This window comes from Rhinopithecus roxellana, chromosome 3, assembly GCF_007565055.1.
Source record: "Rhinopithecus roxellana isolate Shanxi Qingling chromosome 3, ASM756505v1, whole genome shotgun sequence".
In the NCBI taxonomy this organism is placed as follows: Eukaryota; Metazoa; Chordata; class Mammalia; order Primates; family Cercopithecidae; genus Rhinopithecus; species Rhinopithecus roxellana.
The window spans coordinates 141,342,324-141,368,736 of record NC_044551.1 but is presented as its reverse complement, the minus strand read 5'-3'; positions in this window follow the sequence as shown (position 1 = coordinate 141,368,736).

Here is a 26,413-nt window from a genome sequence, read left to right as displayed (position 1 = left end):
TGTTACTGTTTTAAGTAATACACGTAAATGGAATAACATTTTGTTCTATTATATATGATTATTATTAGAAGGCATAGAATTCAACAGAAATCTTTAGCTGGGTCTGCTTATCAAAATTGCAATAAATTCAATGCAAATACTTTGAAATACTTAAAAAATTTACAGAAAAATTCTGAAATAATTGCAATGTGGTTGAAAAGATAAAACCAAGAGAGAAAATCAGGGATTTTACTTTGATCTTTCAAGAAAAAAAAAATTAACTGTAAATTAACTGCATGGTTGTTAGGAAAGATGACAGTTGTACAGAGGATAAGTAAGCTATTTCGCAGAACCAAAGATGTATACAATCAAGAGAACCCGATCAGCATCACTACCTTATACTGTTGGCCCTAATCACAGTTCTATTAAGTCCAAAGGAGGCTTGAGGCCTGAGAGGCAGTCAGCCTTTCCAGGAAAGACTGGTGTAATTTTTTTCTCAATACGAACACAGAAACTCATATATGATACCTTTAAAGATCATCAAGGTCATAATTCTTACATAAGAAGCTGAGGCATAAACTCTAACATTTGAAAGACCTTGGGCAAGAGAGGAAAGAGAGGCCCACATATATCTAAATCTTTAAGAACCATGAATTGAGCCATAGATTTTAAGTAAAATTTTAGTAACCATGTTCTTTCCTCTTTCCTTGACAATTAACCTATAATGTCAAAATAACATTAGAAAACCTATGGGCTCATAATGAACTAAACTTGGTAAAATATTTTAAACAACTGAATTTAATCATTACTACCTGTCAGAGTATTTTGGTTGTATTTGGATAAGCAATAAAATAAAGACATGTAAGTTATATTTTTGTTTTATATTTTTCATTAAATTTGTGTCAAAGGGTAGAAAGTTTCAGTTATGCAGCATGAATAAGTTCTGGAGGTCTAATATACAATATGAGAACTGTAGTTAATGATGACATATTGTGTACTTGAAATTTGCTAAGCAGGTAGATCTTCAGTGTACTCACCACAACAAAATGAAAACTGTGTGAGATATGTCTATGTTAACTAGCTTGATTGTGGTGATTATTTCACAATGTATACCTATATTAAAACACCTTAAATATCTATAATTTCTATTTGCCAATTATATCCCAATAAAGCTGATAAATATTTTGGTGTTTTTGTTTTAATTTCAGAAAAATCAAAATTTCTGTCTTTATAATTAAACATTTCATGTAATTTGTTCTCTGTTGCAAGTAATCTCAAATTAGAACACTTTTTTGAGTTATTTTACTTCTTAGGTAGCTCTTTAACATTAATTTCAGCATGGAAAAACTTGACTCTGCTGAGACGATGGCAACTGGAAGTATAATTAAACAGCATAGTCATACTTAGATTTGGAAATGAGCAATTCATTTTAAAAATTGTGTGCAAACACTGTAATGAGCTGATATGTCATAAATTCATTACCAAACCCACAAAATATTCTAATTTCTTCATATAATTTTCAAGTCACTTAAGAATCATGCAATATTTCTGAAATTCTTTCATATTTTTCATGCTGGAATACTATAAAGAAAATGTTAAAAGAAGTATGTTGATCACTTTGATAAAAGTTCTTTTCAGTCAGGAATATACATTGACATATAATGGCAAAAAAAGAGTGTCTATAGTAATTGATTTTAACATTACTTCTCTGAAAAAATTTTTTTTTCCGTAGTCACAAAAATATTTTTGTTTCCTTGCTCTGTTTTCCTTATATTTGAAAGTCAATTTTGTCCCATATTCCTCTATTATTTTCCTAAAACAATCTCTATCTTTTAAATATTTTATAATTATTTTAAAAATTATTTTTAGTACAATTGACAAATGTAAATCTGTTCCTTTATGTTTTTACTAACATTAATAGCAAACAAAAGTTCATATCCAATTACTATGTACAAAAAAAATAAAAATAAGCACAATTTACAGTTACAGAAACTCAAATTTCCTTTTGGCTTAAGAATCATTTGCCACTTTAGTAATTTTTCTTTTGCATTTTGATAAACTTAATAAAATTTCTTTAACAGCATTTAGTTGACATTTATATTTTGTGCCTGAGAGTGCCTATAAGTTGAAGTTGATATATGTGTCATTCATCAAGATATTTCATCTTTGGGCTGATTCAAAATATATTGTATTTAATCTATAAGTTGTTCCAAAAAGTGTCATCTATATAGGCACAACTGAGGTCATGTCTCCTTGAAGAAAATTCAGACTATTATATATGACACGCCACACGCACATGCACACACACACACAAACACACGCTGCACTTAAGGATTTGGAGCTGAACAAAGTAAATGCCATTGTCATAAGATTATTTTTAACAATATTTTAAAATACTATAAATAATGCTGAGGATTTAAATTTACCTTTAAATTTTTTTTATTAGGTATAAATTAAAATTGTTTTTGTTTCTATCATTCAGTTTTCATCCAGATACCAGTTTAAAGACTGAAGTGATTCTTCATGCATGTTGCATCTAGAACTACATAAGAATAATACAAATTATTAAATAATAGTATTTTTTAGCCATGATGTCCTACTATTGAAAATGTGCATTAATTTGTTACATCTCTAGAACCATAAAAGAGAGGCAAAGAAAATGGACACTTGGCACTGCTAGAAAATAACATTTATGCGGGAGGCTATTATATTAATGCTCTCTGAGACGAAGAATTTGACAAATTATTCTGCACTACTCCAACTGAAATCCTCCCCACCCTCTGAAGCAGTGTCTATCTCCTACATTGTCAGTGGCACAAACTGTGCATCTTTCCCTCATTTGGATATTGTGGTCTTGTCAAAGACACAGAGAAAGAGAAGTGACAAAGGGCTTCCTGGGCTTATTTTAGGTATTTAACACCCTCTGATGCTAGTGACCTAGGACAAAGTCAGAAAACAAAACTGCCTAGGAAAGGGGATTTAATTGTTCAAGATGTTTCACAGCCAATTAGTAATAAAGCCAAGTGCAGTACTATGGTTTCTTAATCCCTGTATGGAGTTTTTTTTTTTTTTAAAAAAACATAACCTTTTTATTTTCTGTGAAAAGCCTGTATAAAGTTATTTTACTAAATCTTCCTAATTTTATTATCATTCAAAGAAAGCTTGAGGGTTATGATAAATCATATAGTGACTTTGTCTAAATGAACTCTATAGCAAATTGCGTGCTATAGCTCTGAAAAGCCAAGGTAATGCAGTAATAAAAAATGGCATTTTATATTTTTGTGACATTTCATGCTTTTTTTTTTTTTTGAGACAGAGTCTTGCTCTATTGTCCCAGCTGGAGTGCAGTGGTGCAATCTCGGCTCACTGCAACCTCTGCCTCCCAGGTTCAGGTGATTTTCCCAAGCAGCTGGGATTATAGGTGCATGCCATCACGCTCAGCTAATTTTTGTATTTTTAGTAGAGATGAAGTTTCACCATGTTTGCCAGGCTGGTCTCTAACTCCTGATCTCAAGTGATCCACCTGCCTTGGCCTCCCAAAGTGCTGGGATTACAGGCAGGCATGAGGCACCACACTAGGCCACATTTTATACAATTAACTAGATAAATCTAAAAAGAAGTATAGGAATTTGAGACTAGTGAACTCAGAGTCAAGAAGCCTTGATTTTAATCTCAGCTCTGTAATTGGCTACACATTGTAGTTTCTCTGAGGCAAAACAAATAAATAAGAAAACATGAAATCTTCAACTTTTTTAGCTCTATGAGTTTATACGTAATAAGTTTAACAAATAAGTATAAGGAAGAACAATTATTTTATTGTATGTCAGTAGATTTTTCTCTTCAATAAAGAGAACTGTTTTGCCTCTTTGTTCAGAGCTGTGATTTCAAAATGAGGCCCCTCATAGAACATCATCCACATTACCTGAGAGCTAGTTAGAAAAGAAAATGCTCAGGGCCTATACCAGACCTATTGAATTAGAAACTGGGACTGTGTGAACCATCAATTTCATTTTATTTCTAGGTGATGTCAATGTATCCTCATGTTTAGGAACCACTGCTCCAGAATACTTACTTAGACCTAGGAAAAATGTAAAGAGAAAGTGATAAAATTTGGTGTGAATTAGTTATGGAAACATTTGGCAGATGTTAAAGATAGAATGCCATAAATTAATTTTGTGTAAACAAAGTGGGTTAAATGTAACCTTCACAATATGAGAAAAGAGACTATAAAATGTTCATGCTCCTTACCTAGGGTTTCTCAGAAAATGGTTAATCATTTGAGGTGGCAAGTGCCTTTCTATTAGTGGCAATGGTTGGTCCTTTATGTAGTGCAAAAGGGGTTTACATTGTTCTGTTTTTCAACAAAGCGAGTAACAAAATGTAGCAAGGAAAGGTAGAGACAGAGAGCTCAGATTTAAGTACACAAAGAGGACCAGGACTCTTTAACCATTCTAGTATTAATAAGTGAAACCAGAAGCAACCTTTACTTGCAACATTTTCTTTGTGAAAGAGAGCAAAGTTTTTCATGAAATCAGTTTTCAAAAATGAGACTAACAAACAGTATGAGAAAGCCCAAGAGCTAAGTGACAAAAGTTCTAAAGAAAGAAGCAGATATCCCAGGACACAGAAGCACACTCTAGTTGATTCCAAGAGCCTAGAAGAATACCATCTGGATTATTGCCCTTGAATCTCCTTGTCAGTTTAATTATGAGTTTAATCAAGAATAGATACTAGCAACTAACATTGAAATTCATTGTATGTCATGGTACAGAAAGTCTAGAAAACTCATTTTACTGTGTGTTTTCAGTCTTTTGATGCTAATTAGGAGGCATTTTAATACAGCTTTGAGCATCAGAAGAAAACCTCTAGGTATGATTATTCACATACATGTGAATTGGGTGGATTCTAACCAGCTATTTAGTTTGCAGACTGCATTAATAAAATAGCTGTAACAAGGCTTATTTCTTTTTGTGTATGCTGTATGTTATATTAGCATGATAGCTGAGGGAAGAGACAAGTAAGCAAATGTGATTATGCACTGAAGAGCTAGAGAATAGTCAAAGATATTAAAATAAAGGAGAAATAATGTTTGATAAATAGAAGGAGACTTGAAAGCACCAGGAGTACACTGATATATGCCATTTATGCAATATTAATTCCAGCCATTTATTTCAAAATTTGTGTTATTGAAAAATAGCTAAACTTAAAGTCATTCGGAAAGACAAATGAAAAGGAAGAAAATGTAGTATAAAAACATTAGAAGGATATATGTAAAATAGATGCATAAGTTAGTCTTCAACAATAATGTTACTAGTGCTGTTTTGTAGAAAGAACATTTTCCCTTTTGAAAATAATAGAAACATTAAAAAAAATTCTACAAATTTCTTTTATTAGTATTAAAGATCCTATTAAACCAGACTCCTTAAAATTAAACTCAAGATTTCTCTAGATCCAAATTACAAGTTAAAATTATTTTATTGGCCGGGCACGGTGGCTCAAGCTTATAATCCCAGCACTTTGGGAGGCTGAGACGGGCGGATCACGAGGTCAGGAGATTGAGACCATCCTGGCTAACACGGTGAAACCCCTTCTCTACTAAAAAATACAAAAAACTAGCCGGGCGAGGTGGCGGGCGCCTGTAGTCCCAGCTACTCGGCAGGCTGAGGCAGGCAGGGGAATGGCACAAACCCGGGAGGCGGAGCTTGCAGTGAGCTGAGATCTGGCCACTGCACTCCAGCCTGGGTGACAGAGCGAGACCCCGTCTCCAAAAAAAAAAAAAAAAAATTATTTTATTATTTGTTAATGTTAAAGTAACTGGATCAAATTTATTATGCACTGTTTGAAAAGTAAATTAGTAATCAGCTCAATATATTTGAATTGAGAGCTGTCAAAAGAAAAACTTTAGATAAAATAAATTTAACAGGGTTTATTTGAACAAAGAGTAACTCATGTGTCAGGCAGCACTCAAAACTGAAAGACGTTCAGAAATCTCTGCTCCAGCACCTTGAGCAGCAAGTTTGTTTAGGCTGAACACGGAAACAAATAAATTACTTAATTGGCTATAGCTAGGTGTTTGCTTTACTTATGTATGGTCTAATGGGAGATCTCTTGTCATATAACCAATTGGCTAGTTGACAAGTTGTGATTGGCTGAGGATCTCTCTCTCCCCTTCAATCAGTTACAAGAAATGCCTCCAAATTAAATTTCAGGTTCCTTAAGTATAAGCTTTGGTTACAGAGACAACCTTTGGCTAATGGCCTTCTTCTTTGCTTTGATAGAGTAAAGCATATTGTTAGTAATGATGTTTTCCACCTAAAGTATTCATATGCTGATATATATTTATTTATTTTGTAAAAACTCGTAAATCAAATTCATAAAAGTAAAAAAGAAATAAATTCATAATCAAGCTTTCTGTTATAATTATGGACATACAGAAGAAGGATTTCAATAATTCCAATTAAAATATATTTTATCATTGCAATTGTTTTCACATTGAAACAGACACTAAAAATATCAAAGTAATAGCTATAATAAAATTATTAATTACTTACCTCTGAGAAAATGGTGTGGAATATGTTTCAAACTGAAAGCTATAAAAACATGGAAAATTTTATATTTTAACTTCAGGCAAAAAGTAACACAGTTTCAGTGCAATAAGGCAACAGAGAATCAAATAGTGAAAATAAGTCATTACTAGGGAACTTGAACCATGACTAAAACATAATAAAAATGTGTCGCTACTGAAATATAAAATATATTTATCAGACATCAAAAATTAAATGGGCTTTAATGTTGCATTGTATTACACAGATAGAGCCCATATTACTGATCCTTGTTCTCCACTTGGGAATGAGGGTGACCTTACAACACAGAAAAAATTATGATTTGAAACATAAAGCAATAACTTTTATCTCACGACACCAGTGTGTGAGGAGTTTGTTTGGGCGCTTTCAAATTATTTCCTTCTATTTTTTAATAGTTATCCCATTTTCTGTAATACTTAAATATTAGTTTTATGTGAAAAATATAAAATAGATTATATATAAAACATATAAATATATATAAATATAAAATAGATTATATATAATGAAAAATATAAAATAGATATAAATTATCATGTATATCTTATATAGTCTTTTATAAAAGTCCTTTAATTTTTATTAAATATAAATAATAGTTAAACACCAGTAATACAACACATATTTATTTTTACTTCTAATACATCTTGCCCAACTCTCATTAAATGAACATTCAAATTATTTATTAAAAAGTAAATACATATACCATATCATGAGAGTTTTATATAATTTGATGGAACACATAGTGTGGAGAGTAAGAAAGACAATAGTTGTTGAGGCATTAGAGAACTAGTTAATTTGGGCATCAGTATAAGTAAAAGACCAACTAGTATTCTCCAAACTCCAGAGCAGTTGAAGCAACTCTTGAGGATGTTGAAGAAAAAATATACATGTGCTTTTTTTCAGGTCTCAGAAATTAAAACATGTTTGGACAATGGTCTGCAAATGAATGCATTCAAAAGTTTAAAGCCAGAATCTCTATCTCCTTCACCAAATTATTTAGTATTGCATGTATTGTGGAAGGACTCATGTGTTAAATTATAAAAACACCCATGAAATTAGGACTAGAAGCCAGGGTTATAAACAAGTAAACATTAAAGATTGTCATGCTAACCGATGGTCTGAGTACTGCTGCTAGTAATGTTTATTAGGCAATCATATCTGGACTGTGGTTTCTGGTATAAATTAACTTCTGATTTCTCTCATTTGTGACTCAACAAAGAGAGAGATATTATGTTTGTTTCATTGTGAGATTTATTTTTATCAAAATAGAAATAGAATAATTTTATTTCAGTTTTAGAAATAGAAATATAGACAATATTGAAGCTAATACAATATAGAAAAACCCAATCAATCTTCTATTCAAGATGGGGTGCAGAAGTTCATATTCCCTTGAAAATGTTCTCAGTTGCACAATAATGTTTAGTGTCTAATTATTAATTATTCTTGCTCATACTATCAGAAGTTTCTCTCTGTGAGAAATCTAGAGATTCCTGGGAAGAGTTCAACAATGTATTTTCATCTTGGTAAAAGTCTGATTTATGAATAAATAGTAGACATTTTCCTCTCAAAAACAACCGGTATAAACATTTTTAGTGAAAGAGAAAAACTGAATTACTTACATTTTCTTCAAGACTAATTATTGCCCAATTTGATGTTTTACACTTTTAAAATATAAATAATATGACAAAAATAGTAACTGAATAGCGAGAAAATTATTTCAATAATCTATACCTTTTTAACCCAAAAAGTATTTCTTAATAGATACAAAGCATAGGTACATTTTGAGGAAAGAACAATGACATGCTTTTCGGTCTGAGAATCCAGGTAACTGTGATGAATCTTTCATTTTGAATGGAAATCTTCCCTTTATTTTAGTGACAAAAGAAAGTGAATAACGTAGGACTCCAAAGAAGCAAGAAGTCTGAAACCACCACGGACAATAATGGAGTAAAGGGGCATCTTATTCCACGCCAGCTGCTATAACAGGATATCTGAAAACGGGTAATTTATAAAAAACATATATTTATTTTTGACAGTTCTGGAGGGTGGAAAGTCTAAGGTCAAGGCACCAGCATGTTTAGTGTCTGGTAAGGATTGCTTTCTGCTTCCAAGATGGCATCCTAATGCTGTACCCTCTGGAGGGGAAAAACACTGTGTCCTCGCATGGCAGAAGACTGCAAGGCAAAGGCGGACAAACTCCTTCCATTAAAGCCTTTTACAAGGTAAGTCATCTCATTCATCAAAGTGAAGCCCTGGTAACTCAGTCACCTACCAAAGGCCATATTTCCCAATGTTGTTGCACTGGGGATTCAGTTTCAACATAAATTTTGGAGGGGGAAAATCATCCAAACTATAACAAGGCACACAAAACTGAAAGGATTGGTAGAGATTTGTAAGTTACTTCTGTTAGTCATAGCACCAAATCCAGCAGATTGTAATATTCTCCTCCATTATGACCAATATAGTGATTGACTTGGGGCCTGTGAAGACTTTTATATTTTGGGATATAAACAAAAAAAATATTGAATTAAAAAAATATTCTATGGGTTTGTAAGTGGTGTTCTCTCAGGATGATGCACCTGGACAATTGATGATACTCATGGACATGTAAATATATATGGATTTATTATATCACATATAAATTCATATGTAGGACTTATATCCATATACATGGCATATTTCTATATAATAGAGAAATCTATGCCTAGTCTTAAGCAAACATTGTTGAATTGCGTATCCTCTTCTAAGACTCAACAGAGTGCAAGTGATGAGTGTGAAAACAATTGGTTTTCTGACTATAATCAACGAGCCCTATATAGCCTTTCAACCTTAGTTTGATATTTTAAATTTGGATTTAAAAAAATAGGTTCAAATATTATTTTATCCAGGGTTCTCAGTGCCTTAGTCTAACTGATTGTCTCAAATGTGAATGTTAGACACAAAGGCATATTTTTGGTGCCTCTTCATTTTACATGAAGAGAGAAATTTCAAGTATTTTCCTGGAAAGTGCCTAATAGCTTTGGATTTTTCCTGTCGGTATAGTATGGTCAAGACGGTAGTCATTAAAGTAGAAATTAAAGTCATTAAAGTAGAAAAGAAAATTAGTATAAAGAAAGGTTGATATTTTAACCAGTTGAGAATTTCACTGTGTAGACTCATAGGGCACTCTGAGTAATTGATTACAATATCTAGAAAGAATCACTTGCCAGTAGTGATTGCAAAAAAAAAAAAAAAAAAAAAAAAAAAATGGTGACTAGAAGGACGACACACAGCTATCTCAGATTATGGTTTTCTTTTCTGTCTTCCCGGGACTATGAAAATCCCTCATGGGTAACTCAAGTGTTAAATTTTTATTCCTATGTCAAACGAATCCACATTTGAATGCACATACATTTTAAAGAATAAAAATATCCAATGAAAAGGGAGATTGTCAGAAAGATTATCAGGATTACCTTGACCTTTGGGGCATCCTGGTAGAATTCTCATGTCCGGGCTTACTCTGATTTAAGATACCTTTCACAGGTAAGGATCTTGCAAATGGGGTTTCTATTTCTCCGTGGAACAGCCTCTGTAAATTTCCTGGGAACTCCAGCAAGTTAATCTCCGCTGCCGCTGTTTTCTGGTAGTCCTCTCAAGTACTAGATAGGTAATCTAGGATGATTCATTCCTCTCCAGCTCTCACACATTCTGTTGTGATGAATGTTCAAGAAATTCATCGATGTTCTGCCGTGATAATAAAGTTTTTGGACTGGTTTTGCAAATCTTTTACCTTAACCAAGGAAACACCGTAATACTCAAGTGCCAGAGAGCATCACAGTCAAATTAGATTGTCTGCAGCTGGAAAGCAATTTTTGCTAGTAAGATATAGGCTGACATAAACGAGGTGAAAGACAAATGAAGATATGCATGTTTTCTGTTTCAGGTGTATATTAACAGTTTTGATGTAATGTTTTCTTTACACAGCTTTAAAAATGGACTTTTTTATGGTTTTAATCTAAGTTAAGGTTGGGAGGGCCTGAGGCAGATAAAAACAAAACATTTGAGTAATTGAGTAATATTCAGACAAGCCTGAGCAATGAATAAACTAGTGAAATTCAGTCAGATCTATAAAGAAGTAGAATAAATCTTCAAGGCTTCCCTCATAAATATTCATTTACACAGACAACACCAAACACTATGTATGTTCATGTGTCTGCACATCTATCAAGTGCCAAAAGTCCACTAGTTAATCTCCATAAAACAAAAACTAGCTAATCTCCATAGCACACAAACCATGAGGGAATGCCTTAGATCTCTTAACTTTAAATTTTTTTTATTAACTTTTAGCTATCTACTCCTGTTAGCTTCCACTGGTACATATGTTTGAGATCCTGGGAATGCAATAAGTTATATTTATGTTACTTTTTTCATGATTTCTTTATTAAACATTTATTAAGTGACTAGTATGTGACAAAGATATCTGAATTGGAAGTAGGCCCTAATACTAAGGAGCTATTGACAAAGAGGAAATCTAAAACGAATAATAGAATAAAAGCAATGCAAAGTAGAACTTAAAAAAATATATAGAGAAGCATCAAAAAAGGTAGAATGCAATTTCATAGGAAGGTGAGATTATTTACACCTGAGAGTTAAAATATTTTAAATTATTTAAATTTTATTTGAACGTGTTAATACATCTCAATGATTTAAAACCCAACTAAAGTGAGACCTATATAATTCTTTAAATGAATATTCTATAAATGTTTATTGATATACCTCAATTGGCATGTTAAATTTTGGATTGTGTTCCAATTTTAGACTAGGAGGGAGGCCCTGTGAGAGGACTGAGTATCTTTCAATTTGGGTTAAAGCAATTATGAAAGATTCCATTCCATCTTTCTTTACATAGAGCTTTATTCCTTTAATGCTAATAACTCAAAATTTAAATATTAAAGTACAGGATTTGCTCCACATTTGGTCATCTTATGACACAATTTTATTATTTTGGTTGATGAACTTTGTATTGCTGTCAAGATGTCATTTGAGAGTGACACAAGAATTAATTTAAATAATTACCAGCTCCTATATTTATTTTCTTCTTTAAAGAAAAATTGTTTCTCTCACATGAAAGGATAATTCTTCCAAATTATTACACATTGCTCACTAGTGAAAAGTTGTGAGAAAATGATTTTATTCTGGAGTTCGAAAATATGTCAAACTATATCACCAAAGAGAGGGGTTTTTTAAGCTATTCTTCAACAATATTTTTTTTTTCTTTTTTTTTGAGACGGAGTCTTGCTCTGTCGCCCAGGCTGGAGTACAGTGGCTGGATCTCAGCTCATTGTAAGCTCTGCCTACTGGGTTTACGCCATTCTCCCGCTTCATCCTCCCAAGTAGCTGGGACTACAGGCACCCGCCACCACGCCCAACAATATTTTATTATTATAAAATATTTCCAGTGATCAACACTTTATTTAAGTAATTATTAAAAGCAGATGAATATTGTTTAGTTTAAATTATAGACGACAAATTTTTTTATTTGTAAAAAAAAGTTAATGAATTATTCTAGATACAACATTTATTTTAAGAAACTATGGATAAATAAAAATGCAGAAGCAGACTTTTCTTCAGATATAAAGAGTAGCCTCAATGTTTCTCACATTGTAATTTAGCTACCAAGTTCTTTTTTTTTTTTTTTTTTTTTTTTTTTTGAGACAGAGTCTCGCTCTGTCACCCAGGCTGGAGTGCAATGGCGCGATCTTGGCTCACTGCAAGCTCCACCTCCTGGGTTCACGCCATTCTCCTGCCTCAGCCTCCAAGTAGCTGGGACTACAGGCGCACACCACCACGCCCGGCTAATTTTTGTTTTTGTATTTTTAGTAGAGATGAGATTTCACCGTGTTAGCCAGGAGGATGGTCTCGATCTCCTGACCTCGTGATCTGCCCACCTCGGCCTCCCAAAGTGCTGGGATTACAGGCGTGAGCCACCGCGCCTGGCCTAGCTACCAAGTTCTTATTCATATTTAATACAATTCACACATGTGTTTGGAAAATGAATAAAATGGAGGAAGAAATTACATGTCTTCGGTTCTATAGATTAATCTCAGCTCGTTATATCAATTGATATCCCCGATACGTATTTTCAGCTGTACTCACACATCATCATCACCCACAGGCAGGTATATGTATATGGTTTATATACATATATGATTAGAATTATACTCAAAAGCACATTTTTGTTTTTCCAAAAGTGCCTACATGTCTAAAAATAACTGTGCTCTTCTGCAATATTCCATTTCAATTCCATATGAAATGATATTACTTTAACAGCAAGATTATATTTGGCTTTATTCTCAGAGGGAATTGAAATACATCATATTAACACAAAACTAGATAAAGTCTCCTTAATAAAATTTGTCATTCCAGAAACCCATATGGAATTTTCAAATGTTTATGTCTCAATTTCCCACTCAAGGTATAGACTATTTCCACAACCCCAGAAAGTGCTCCTTTTCATTCAATCCTCTAGTCCCCACTCCATAATCATTATCTTGTTTTCTATCAGCATAGATTAGTTTTGCTTCTTCTACAGATTCATAAAATACAACAGAACTATAGTTTTTATGTGTTTGTGTATATACATATATTTACACACACACACACACACATATTATGTAATTGTATGTAGCTTCTTTTCTCAGCACAATGCTTTTAATATCCCATCCATGTTGTTGCATGTATCAATTATTTATTTCATTTTATTGCTGAGTGGCATTTCAATTATATGACAAATCTACAAATTGGGTGGTCATTCTCCTATTACTGGACATTTAGGTTGTATCCTATTTTGGGCTTTTTATTTTATTTTATTTTATTTTATTTGAGACAGAGTTTTGCTTTTGTTTTCCAGGCTGGAGTGCAGTGGTGCAATCTCAGCTCACAGCAACAACCTCTGCCTCCAAGGTTCAAGCGATTCTCCTGCCTCAGCCTCCCCAGTAGCTGGGATTACACGCATGCGCCACCACACTCAGCTATTTTTTTTTTTTTTTTTTTTTTTGTATTTTTATTAGAGACAGGATATCTCCATGTTGGTCAGGCTGGTCTCAAACTCCTGACCCCAGGTGATCTGCCCGCCTCGGCTTCCCAAAGTGCTGGGATTACAGGCATGAGCCACCATGTCTGGCCTATTTTGGGCTATTTTTAATAAAGATGTTACGAATATTCTTGGGTAAACTGTCAATTTAATTTTTCGTGGATAAATAATAGCAGTACAAAAAGGAATATACCTCAACATGAAGACAACACATAACAAAACCATAGCTAATATCATACTTAATGGGGAAAATTTGAAAGCATTCCAAGAACTGGAACAAGACAAATATGACCACTTTCACCATTCTTCAACATAGCATTGGAAATCCTTGTCAGAGCAATGAGACAAGAGAAAAAAAAAAGGCATTCAAATTGAAAAGGAGGAAGTCAAATTATTCCTGTTTTCTGATTATATGATCTTATATCAAGAAAATCCTCAAGACTTAATAAAAAACTCTGAGATTTGATAAATGACTTCAGTAAAGTTTCAGGATAGAAAATTAATGCACAGAAATTAGTAGAATTTCTACACATCAATAACAATGTAGCCAAGGACCAAATCAAGAAGGTAACCCAATTTACAATAACTACAAAAAAGATAACAAATAAAATACCCATGAATATATTCAATGAAGGAGGTAAAAGTCTTTTATAAGAACTGCAAAACACTGAGGAAAAAGTCATATGTGACAAAAATATATGCAAACATATTCTGTATTCATGGATTAGCAGGATCAATATTGTTAAAATGGCCACACTGCCAAAGGCAATCTACAGATTCAGTGCAATCTATCAAATTGCTAACATTATTTTTCACATAATTAGAAAAAAAAGCCCTAAAATTCATATGAAACCAGAGAAGAGCCAGATAGCCAAAGCAATTCTAAGCAAATATAACACAGCTGAAGGCATCACATTATCTGACTTCAAATTATATTACAAGGACATAGTAACCAAAAGAGCACGGTAGTGGGATAAAAACAGACACGTAGATCAAAGGAACAGAATAAAGAACCCAGAAATAAAGTTACATTCTTACAACCAACTGATCTTTGGTAAAGTCAACATAACTACACATCAGGGAAAACACATCTTATATGATACATGGTATTGAGAAAACTGGATAGCCATATGTGGAACTAAAACTAGACTCATGTTTCTCACAATATACAAAAATCAACTCAACATAAATTAAACACCTAAACATAAGACCTGAAACTATAAAAGACCATAATAAAACTTTGTTAAAAAAGAAAATATCTTCTAGACATTGGCCTAGGCAAAGAATTTATTACCAAGTCTTTAAAAGCAAACACACCCAAAAGCAAAATACACAATGTAACTTAATTACACTACAAAATTTCTGCAGAAAAGAAAGACAGACAACCTACAGTATGGGATAAAAAATTTAAAATATGCATCCAACAAAGGGCTAACATCCCCAATCTACAAGGAACTCAAACAGCTCAACAAGAAATAAAAAATAATCCCATTAAGATGTTGGCAAAGGGCATGAACAATTTTTCAAAAGAAGACATATAATTAGCCAACAAACCTGAAAAAAATGCTCAGCATCAGTAGTCACCAGAGAAATGAAAATTATAACCACAATGAGAAACTGAAACTGGCTCAATTGTCTCACAGAATGCATTCATTTTATTGAATAAACATCAAAATTGACACTCCCTGGTCTTAAAACTTAAAATTCACAATCCTCTTATATGAGTTCCTATATCAGGAAACCACCCTTAAGCAAGAAACTGAAAATCATTAAATCACCTCATCCAGAAAATGAGACTCAGGGCATTCATCATGATTTCTTCCTTATCCTTCCCTAATTTTTATTTTCCCTGTATGTTGTTACATTCTTTCCTTGCTATATAAATACCCAATTTCAGTCAGTAGAAATAAATGTATTTGAGGTTTGGCTCCCATCTCTCTGACTGATGTCACCCAAATAAAAAGTCTTCTTCCCTGGCAATACTCATTGTCTCAGTGATTGTCTTTTTGTGTGGTGAGCAATGAGTCATAGACCAAATCCCTGGCATTTTGACAACAATACCATCTTACACCATTCAGAATGCCTATCATTAAAAAGTCAAAAAACAACAGATGTTGACAAGGATGTGGAGAAAAGGGAATGTTTATATGCTGTTGGTGGGAATGTAAATTAGTACAACTTTTATGGCAGACAGTACGGCAATTTCTCAAAGAACTAAAATTATAATTACTATTAGATCCAGCAATCCCACTACTGGATATATAATCAAAAAGAAATACATTTTTATATCCAAAAGATACTTGCATTCATATATTTATCATAGTACTATTGACAATAGCATAGATATGGCATCAACCTAATCGTCCATCAACAGAGGATTGGATAAAGAAAATGTGTTCTATATATATATACCATGGAATGCTACTTAGCCATAACAAATAATAAAATTATGTCTTTCGCAGCAGCATATATTGAACTGGAGACCATTATCTTGACTGAAATAACTCAGAAACAGAAAGCCATATAGCACATGTTCTCACTTACACATGGGAGCTAAACAATGGGTGCACACATATATACAGATTGGGAAAATAGACATTAGAGACTACAAACATGGAAAGGTGAAGGGAGGGTAAGGGTTGCAAAATTACCTACTGGGTACAAAGCTTACTATTTGCATGATAAGTACACCAAAAGCCCAGACTTCACCACTAGCAATACATGTATACAGAAACCTGCATATTTACCTCCTAAACATATAAGAGTGCAATTGCTGGGTCATAGGAATATATTTGTATTTTTAATAAACCAAGAACAATTTCAGAACATAATATATTTTGGGTTTAGTTTCAATTTTCTTGATAATTAATCATGCTGGGAACCTTTTCATGTGTTTACTGACCATTTATATGTGTGATTTTTTTTATAGTGCCTAAATATTTGCCCATTTTTTATTGGGTTATTTGTCTTTTTACTAGTAATTTATAAGTGTTCGTTAGATACCCTGACACAACTGGTACAGTGTCAGATATATGTATTATGGTTATTTTCTTCCTTGCATTTTCATTTTCTCAATGGTTTATTTTGGCGAACAGATTTTTTCATATTTTAATCAAGTACAAATAATCTTTTTTCTTATTCCCCTTTGTAAGAAATATTTCCCCACCCTAAAGTTGTGGAGATATTTTTTCTATTTCTGTTAGAATCATTACAGTTATTGTCTTCACCTTTCTGCCTGTAATTCAACTTAAAGTGTATGGTATGAGGTAGGGAGTATAGGGGTTAAAATTATCCTTTTCGTTAAGGTATCCAGGTGTTAAAATAGGGAAAAAAATAACTTTTTTCAATCTTTGAATTATATAGTTTCCTTTGTTGAAAATTAATTGAGTGAATATGTGTAATCTATTTCTTTACCATCTCTTTTGTAGCATTCACATTATTGCATATACCTACAGCAATTTTTCCTCCCTTGAAATTTTTTAAGATTTATAGTAAGTTTTTAAATCACTTAATATATTTTCTAACAAACGAATGTACTTGTCCCAAGTCTATTGGTTCCAAACCCATTGGCACCATATTGTAAACCATAGTGTCTCTCAGAACATCATTTTAATAGTTTTTCTTGAGGATTTGACTATATGAAATGTTTTTAAAATCTAAGAAGAATAAAATAGCTCCAAAGATATGGATTCATATATAGATTAGCACATTGAGTAGATTCAAGAATGGCTAAATTATAGACCAAAGTTCTAGTAATCGCAATGAACTCAAGCTGATGCTATTTCATCAGGGAGTCATATAAAAATAATTTTAGGATTAGTTAAGTTAAAAAAAAAACTTTTAAAAATATCTTGTTTTGCTTCTTATATCTCAAGTCCAAGGAGACTTCCTTATTTTGTGTCCCAAAGTGATTCCTTCCCCAGCTGCCACTCCTCTACCACATATATTTTATTTCTCCAAAACTTGATATCTTCAGTTTTCCTTTTTCACAAGTGTATCCTTAAGTTCCCAGACCAACATCTGTTTTCTTTTCTTTGTGTGGAAATATGATCAAATTATGCATGCTTAAAAGGAAAACAAAAATAAAAATCTAACCTCTCAACATTAATAAAAGTTACAATCATGTCCCCAACCTACTGCTTTATCTTTTTGTCTATATAGTTATGCTTTTTGAAATATTAATTTATATCCATTTTTGTCATCTACACAATCACCTGTCTTTGTATCCTCTTTCAAAATATTTGGCAAATTATTCTTATTTAGCTGAAAGACCCACTTTATTCTAAATTTCCTTCCATTTCTTTCTATTCCTCCTCAGGAATTGGAAAAATATTTTTCTTCAGATTACTCCATTTTTCATTATACTGAATGCTTTGGAATATGTATAATTGCTCCTAAACTGATGATGAATACTTTGGAAAACTGCATGCCTGAATTTAGATTGGTATGTAGAACTTTCCAATACATAACACATGAATTTTGCTGATAAGCACAAATCAAAAATTAATGAAATACAGTCTTGCTTTCAAGAAGTTCACACTCTAATGGAGAAGAAAGTAATTTACATATTTAATATTTGATAGTACATATTTAATTTCCATAATTTAAATTATGACACTGTCTTAAGTCCTACAACAAATGTGGAGCACAGTGGAGGTCAACCAAATTGTTAATTGCAAAAGGAGAACAATAAAGTCTAAATAGAAGAAAATATATATTTGACCTGATTCTTTAATGATAATTAGGATTTTTTTCCAGTAGATTAAAAGGTCAAATAGCTGTCAAAGTAGAGGCACAGACACAGAGATATATGTACATACGTATACAAAGAAAGACAAAGGTGCTGGACCATAAACATAACTGATAGTTTCTGGGACTCTACTGGAGTTCAGTTGATAAACAATAAAAGGCATGTATGTGTGTATAGGTGCATGTGCTCAGGAGAGTCAAGATATGATAGGAATGTAGATCAAATTTAAACTATGAAAAGCCTTATATAAATTTATAAGAATTTGACATTAGATTCTCTTATTTGTTGAAGGATTTAAGTAAGGGAGAAATGAGAAAACTACAGGATTAGAATGTTGTTGTGGGAGGAAGGGATTTTAATTCTGTCAAGAAAGTGGAAAAAAGACTAGAGTTCTCAGAAACAGGAAGCAGGTAGAACACTTACAGTAGTAATCCCCAAACATCTCTGATCATAAGATTCAGTCAAGGCATCTGTTTAAGAATTGTCTTCTGAAGGCCCTGAGTTTAAATTATGACTCACTGGTTAGGAAGTGGAGCTGTAGGATGTAGAGTTTAACATCATTTTTCTTTTTTATGGTCATGAAAATTTAGAAAACATTGACTTGGGAGATATTTTCCATAGCTAGTTTAGAAAGTGAACAAAGTAACCTAAGGTAGTGAATGTGGGCATGGAGAAGGAGGATACTGTCAAATGTGGGCTCTGAGATATAATTAAAGAATTGACGTTTGATTTGACAGAATTTATTAGATTTTGGTAATGGGAAAAATGAAGGTAGGAGTTGCAAATCCTCCCAAAATTTTCAGTTCCTCCTGTGTTCTTGGCAGACTCTGTGATCTCATTTCTTCCTAATCTCCCCAAATACTTTACTCTGGCCCACTGTTTCTCAAACATACTACCATTTCAGTGTCTCTATATTTCTTGTTTCCTGGAATTCTCATTGATAAGTCATCCATGTGGCCTGCTCTTCAATATCACTCAGGTCTCTGCTTATATGTTACTCCATCTGAGACCTCCATGACCATTTCATATAAAGTAGCACATCTATGCCTCTCTCTCCATGCTCTGTGTTAATTTGCTTCATATCATTTAACTTTTTTTTCTTTTAGTCCTTTTTAAACTATAGAATTCAAGAACTATGACTTCTGGGGACTTGGCACAGCCTGGGACAAGGTTAATGCTCAATAATTTGGTTAATGGATAAAGAATTCTAAGACAAACATATAAAAGTAAAGATTGATATAGCCTTTAAGACTCAAGAAAATAAATCTCAAATGTTGGCCTTTCAGGCACCTTTAAAGGTTGTAAGAGAGATAATTTGGAGTGTTGAGCCCTTTTCTACTTTTGACAGAAATAACACATATAGATAGTCATCTACAAAAACATCTCACTCAAATACATTACATATTCTATTTGAGAAAGAAATAACCTGTAAATATCAATGATATTTAAAAAAATCGAGCCTACTCATAAGAGCAAGTTTCAATTTTCATGCTTATTTCTAATGTAAACACTGTAATATAAAATGGCCCGTCTGAATTGCCAAAAGAATTAAAATTTCAGTTCCATTCTGGATCTCCCTTAACTTGGGTACATTCTTTTTTTCAAGTAATGCTCTTAAATTAAAATTACTCCTAGGAATTTTCTGTAAAATACAAACAGATTTGATATCACTTTTTAAAGAACCTGGAGACTTTATTCGGTTTTGTCAGTATATTTACTTTGTGTAAAACCATAGACTTCAACAGTGCAGATACCAAACCGTGTTTTGAATAAAACATACAATGTGGTGATTTATTCTGAGGGGAAATGAGCCAGCATTCTGCAATTTCATATTAGATTGTAGGCTGCAACAATAAACCTCTTTCAAGAAATGAAATAAATAGGACTGATGGAAAATTTTTAGAAATTAAATCGCCCACAACAAATAGGGACAATACACGAGAAGTCTTTGCTATGTATTTGGATATATATCATTCATAAATGCAGCTGCTTTCTAAGAAGCCAGCAGAATCTGAATGCTTTTGGGAGCCTAGATACTCTATATGGATATGTTTTCAAATAAAGCATCTATGAATTTAACATAGTTTTATGCAGTACATTTGAGCATACGTAGAAAATCTAACTTTTAGAAACACTTCAAGGATGAAAATTGATATTTTATGAATTTGTCCCTCAAAGTCAATTTCAGTTTTATAACATGAAACTTACTTTCTTAAAAGACAATAGCTGTAAGACTGTAAATTTGAGTAATGCTGAAAAATGAAAAAGTATGTCGGGGCAAATCCTCAGCCATAAAAAAAAAAAAAAATCAGTTTTAGGAACTAATTTTCATCATTACGAAATATTTGCTTTTTAATTAATTAATTTATTTTAATGTGATATTTATTTTTTAAATTACACTTTAAGTTCTAGGGTACATGTGCACAACGTGCACGTTTGTTACATATGTATACATGTGCCATGTTGGTGTGCCACACCCATTGACTCGTCATTTACATTAGGTATTTCTCCAAATGATATCCCTCTCCCTTCCCCCAACCCACGACAGGCTCCAGTGTGTGATGTTCCCCACCCTGTGTTCAAGTATTCTCATTGTTCAATTCCCATCTAAGAGTGAGAACATGTGGTGTTTGGTTTTCTGTCCTTGCGATAGTTTGCTCAGAATGATGGTTTCCAGCTTCATTCATGTCCCTACAAAGGACATGAACTCATTATTTTTTATGGCTACATAGTATTCCATGGTGTATATGTGCCACACATTCTTAATCCAGTCTATTATTGATGGATATTTGGGTTAGTTCCAAGTCTTTGCTATTGTGAACAGTGCCACAACAAACATACGTGTACATGTGTCTTTATAGTAGCATGATTTATAATCCTTTGGGTATATACCCAGTTAATAGGATCTCTGGGTCAAATGGTATTTTTAGTTCTAGGTCCTAGAGGAATCACCACACTGTTTTCCACAATGGTTTAACTAGCTTACACTCCCACCAACAGCACAAAATGTTCCTATTTCTCCACATCCTCTCCAGCACCTGTTGTATCCTGACTTTTTAATGATCATCTTTCTAACTGGTGTAAGATGGTATTTCATTGTGGTTTTGATTTGCATTTCTCTGATGGCCAATGATGATGAGCGTTTTTTCATGGTCTATTGGCTGCATAAATGTCTTCTTTTGAGAAGTGTCTGTTCATATCTTTTGCCCACTTTTTGATGGGGTTGTTTGATTTTTTTTCTTGTAAATTTAAGTACTTTGTAGATTCTGGATGTGAGCCCATCGTTAGATGGGTAGATTGCAAAAATTTTCTCCCATTCTATAGGTTGCCTGTTCACTCTGATGGTAACTTCTTTTCCTATGCAGAAGCTCTTTAGTATAACTAGGTTGCATTTTTCTATTTTGGCTTTTGTTGCCCTTGCTTTTGGTGTTTTAGTCATCAAGTCCTTGCCCATGCCTATGTCCTGAATGGTATTGCCTAGGTTTTCTTCTAGGGTTTTTAAGGTTCTAGGTCTGACATTTAAGTCTTTAATCCATCTTGAATTAATTTTTGTATAAGGTGTAAGGAAGGGAACCAGTTTCAGCTTTGTACATATAACTAGCCAGTTTTCCCAGCACCATTTATTAAATAGGGAACCCTTTCCTCATTCCTTGTTTTCATCAGGTTTGTCAAAGGTCAGATGGTTGTAGATGTGTGGTGGTATCATTTCTGAGGGTTCTGTTCTGTTCTATTGGTCTATATCTCTGTTTTGGTACAAGTACCATGATGCTTTGGTCACTGTAGCCTTGTAGTACAGTTTGAAATCCGGTAGTGTGATGCCTCCAGCTTTGTTCTTTTGGTTTAGGATTGTCTTGGAAATGTGGGCTCTTTTATGGTTCCACATGAACTTTAAAGTAGTTTTTTTCCAATTCTGTGAAGAAAGTCATTGGTAGTTTGATGGGGATGGCATTGAATCTATAAATTACCATAGGCAGTATGGCCATTTTCATGATATTGATTCCTCCTATCCATGAGCATGGAATGCTCCTCCATTTGTGTCCTCTTTTATTTCACTGAGCAGTGGTTTGTTGTTCTCCTTGAAGAGGTCCTTTACATCCCTTGTAAGTTGGATTCCTTGATATTTTATTCTCTTTGTAGCAATTGTGAATGGGAGTTCACTTATGATTTGTCTCTGTGCTTGTCTGTTGTTGGTGTATAGAAATGCTTGTGATTTTTGCACATTGATTTTATATCCTGAGATTTTGCTGAAGTTTCTTACCTGTTTAAGGAGATTTTGGGCTGAGATGATGGGGTTTCCAAATATACAATCATGTCATCTACAAACAGGGACAATTTGACTTCCTGTTTTCCTAATTGAATACCCTTTATTTCTTTCTTCTGCCTGATTGCCCTGGCCAGAACTTCCAAAACTATGTTGAATAGGAGTGGTGAGAGAAGGCATGCGTGTCTTGTGCCAGTTTTCAAAGGGAATGCTTCCAGTTTTTGCCCATGCAGTGTGATATTGGCTGTGGGTTTGTAATAAATAGCTCTTACTGTTTTAAGATATGTCCTATCAATACCTCGTTTGTTGAGAGTTTTTAGCATGAAGGGCTGTTGAATTTTGTTGAAGGCCTTTTTGGCATCTATTGAGATAATCATGTGGTTTTTGTCTTTGGTTCTGTTTATATAGATTATGTTTATTGATTTGCATATGTTGAACCAACCTTGCATCCCAGGGATGAAGCCAACTTGATTTTGGTGGATAAGCTTTTTGATGTGCTGCTGGATTTGGTTTTCCAGTATTTTATTGAGGATTTTTTGTATCGATGTTCATCAGAGATATTGGTCTAAAATTCTCTTTTTTTGTTGTGTCTCTGCCAGGCTTTGGTATCAGGATGATGCTGGCCTCATAAAATGAGTTAGGGAGGATTCCATCTTTTTCTGTTGATTGGAATAGTTTCAGAAGGAATGGTACCAGCTTCTCTTTGTACCTCTGGTAGAATTCGGCTGTGATCCCATCTGGTCCTGGACTTTTTTTGGTTGGTAGACTACTAATTATTGCCTCAATTTCAGAGTCTGTTATTCATCTATTCAGGGATTCAACTTCTTCTTGGTTTAGTCTTGGAAGGTTGTATGTGTCCAGGAATTTATCCATTTCTTCTAGATGTTCTAGTTTATTTGCACGGAGGTGTTAATAGTATTCTCTGATGGTAGTTTCTATTTCTGTGGGATTGGTGGTGATATCTCTTTTATCATTTTTACGCATCTATTTGATTCTTCTCTCTTTTCTTCTTTATTAGTCTTGCTAGCAGTCTATCAATTTTGTTGGTCTTTTCAAAAAACCAGCTCCTGGATTCATTGATGTTTTGAAGGGTTTTTTATGTCTCCATCTCCTTCAGTTCTGCTCTGATCTTACTCATTTCTTGCTTTATGCTAGCTTTTGAATGTGTTTGCTCTTGCTTCTCTCAGTCTTTCAATTGTGATGTTAGGGTGTCAATTTTAGATCTTTCCTGCTTTCTCTTGTGGGCATTTAGTGCTATAAACTTCCCTCTACACACTGCTTTAAATGTGTCCCAGAGATTCTGGTATGTTGTGTCTTTGTTCTTATTGGTTTCAAAGAACATCTTTATTTCTGCCTTCGTTTCATTATGTAGCCAGTTGTCACTCAGGAGCAGGTTGTTCAGTTTCCATGTAGTTGTGAGGTTTTGAGTGAGTTTCATAATCCTGAGTTCTAATTTGAATGCACTGTGGTCTGAAAGAGAGTAGGTAATGATTTCTGTTCTTTTACATTTGCTGAGGATTGCTTTACTTCCAACTATGTGTTCAATTTGGGAATAATTGCGATATTTTGCTGAGAAGAATGTAAATTCTGTTGATTTCGGGTAGAGAGTTCTGTAGATGTATATTAGGTGCAGAGATGAGTTCAATTCCTGGATATCCTTGTTAACTATCTCATTGATCTGTCTAATGTTGACAGTGGGGTATTAAAGTCTTCCATTCTTATTGTGTGGGAGTCTAAGGACTTGCTTTATGAATCTGGGTGCTCCTGTATTGGGTGCATATATATTTAGGATAGTTAGATCTCCTTATTGAATTGATCCCTTTACCATTTTTTTTATTTTTATTTTTTTATTATTATACTTTAAGTTCTAGGGTACATGTGCATAACGTGCAGGTTTGTTACATATGTATACTTGTGCAATGTTGGTGTGCTGCACCCATCAACTCGTCAGCACCCATCAATTCATCATTTATATCAGGTATAACTCCCAATGCAATCCCTCTCCCCTCCCCCCTCCCCGTGATAGGCCCCAGTGTGTGATGTTCCCCTTCCTGAGTCCAAGTGATCTCATTGTTCAGTTCCCACCTATGAGTGAGAACATGCGGTGTTTGGTTTTCTCTTCTTGTGATAGTTTGCTAAGAATGATGGTTTCCAGATGCATCCATGTCCCTACAAAGGACGCAAACTCATCCTTTTTTATGGCTGCATAGTATTCCATGGTGTATATGTGCCACATTTTCTTAATCCAGTCTGTCACAGATGGACATTTGGGTTGATTCCAAGTCTTTGCTATTGTGAGTAGTGCCGCAATAAACATACGTGTGCATGTGTCTTTATAGCAACATGATTTATAATCCTTTGGGTATATACCCAGTAGTGGGATGGCTGGGTCATATGGTACATCTAGTTCTAGATCGTTGAGGAATTGCCATACTGTTTTCCATAATGGTTGAACTAGTTTACAAACCCACCAACAGTGTAAAAGTGTTCCTATTTCTCCACATCCTCTCCAACACCTGTTGTTTCCTGACTTTTTAATGATTGCCATTCTAACTGGTGTGAGATGGTATCTCATTGTGGTTTTGATTTGCATTTCTCTGATGGCGAGTGATGATGAGCATTTTTTCATGTGTCTGTTGGCTGTATGAATGTCTTCTTTTGAGAAATGTCTGTTCATATCTTTTACCCACTTTTTGATGGGGTTGTTTGTTTTTTTCTTGTATTTTTGTTTGAGTTTTTTGTAGATTCTGGATATTAGCCCTTTGTCAGATGAGTAGATTGCAAAAATTTTCTCCCATTCTGTAGGTTGCCTGTTCACTCTGATAGTAGTTTCTTTTGCTGTGCAGAAGCTCTTTAGTTTAATGAGATCCCATTTGTCAATTTTTGCTTTTGCTGCCGTTGCTTTTGGTGTTTTAGACATGAAGTCCTTGCCCATGCCTATGTCCTGAATGGTACTACCTAGGTTTTCTTCTAGGGTTTTTATGGTATTAGGTCTAACATTTAAGTCTCTAATCCATCTTGAATTAATTTTCATATAAGGAGTAAGGAAAGGATCCAGTTTCAGCTTTCTACTTATGGCTAGCCAATTTTCCCAGCACCATTTATTAAATACGGAATCCTTTCCCCATTTCTTGTTTCTCTCAGGTTTGACAAAGATCAGATGGCTGTAAATGTGTGGTATTATTTCTGAGGACTCTGTTCTGTTCCATTGGTCTATATCTCTGTTTTGGTACCAGTACCATGCTGTTTTGGTTACTGTAGTCTTGTAGTATAGTTTGAAGTCAGGTAGCGTGACGCCTCCAGCTTTGTCCTTTTGACTTAAGATTGTCTTGGCAATGTGGGCTCTTTTTTGGTTCCATATGAACTTTAAAGCAGTCTTTTCCAATTCTGTGAAGAAACTCATTGGTAGCTTGATGGGGATGGCATTGAATCTATAAATAACCTTGGGCAGTATGGCCATTTTCACGATATTGATTCTTCCTATCCATGAGCATGGTATGTTCTTCCATTTGTTTGTGTCCTCTTTTATTTCACTGAGCAGTGGTTTGTAGTTTTCCTTGAAGAGGTCATTTACATCCCTTGTAAGTTGGATTCCTAGGTATTTTATTCCTTTGAAGCAATTGTGAATGGAAGTTCATTCCTGATTTGGCTCTCTGTTTGTCTGTTAGTGGTGTATAAGAATGCTTGTGATTTTTGCACATTAATTTTGTATCCTGAGACTTTGCTGAAGTTGCTTATCAGCTTAAGGAGATTTTGGGCTGAGACGATGG